The sequence below is a fragment of the Fukomys damarensis genome, unplaced genomic scaffold (assembly GCF_012274545.1).
Source record: "Fukomys damarensis isolate Sample0158 unplaced genomic scaffold, DMR_v1.0_HiC HiC_scaffold_16, whole genome shotgun sequence".
NCBI lineage: Eukaryota > Metazoa > Chordata > Mammalia > Rodentia > Bathyergidae > Fukomys > Fukomys damarensis.
Window position 1 is genome coordinate 59,689,792 of NW_022900928.1, and position 262 is coordinate 59,690,053.

Sequence of the window (262 nt, forward strand, 5' to 3'; positions counted from 1 at the left end):
CCCCGCCCCCTCAGCCCGCGGGGTTCCAAGGACGGTTGGCCGGCCACGGCCAGGGTCACTCCAGCACTGGAAGCTGCGCCGGTCTGAGAGAAACTCTAGGGTTTGGGCTGGGAACTAAAGAGAAGTTTCCTGAGGCGGGCCATAGCCGGCGTGAGGAAAGAGACGCAGAGGAAACGACCTGAGGCGTGGGCCCCGGGAGGTGCGGGAGACTGCGGGGAAGGGGAGCTCGGCGCCCCCGGGTCACCCGGGGTCGCGGCGCGGC

At 69.8% G+C, this 262-nt stretch overlaps 1 protein-coding gene across 6 annotated transcripts in view; it reads left to right on the forward strand.

The window, feature by feature from the left end:
- The window catches only part of CUNH11orf88 (chromosome unknown C11orf88 homolog), a 24,555-nt gene that overhangs the window by 5,864 nt on the left and 18,429 nt on the right, over window positions 1–262 (forward strand). For 4 of the 6 annotated variants that reach the window (XR_777607.3, XM_010610670.3, XM_010610664.2 and 1 more), the window contains exon 1: window positions 29–199. The exons of the other annotated variants lie outside the window; for them this stretch is intronic. The gene's annotated coding sequence lies outside the window, so the exon portion shown is untranslated. Of the gene's footprint in view, window positions 1–28; window positions 200–262 lie in introns of those variants that run through there. 6 annotated transcript variants of the gene reach the window in all.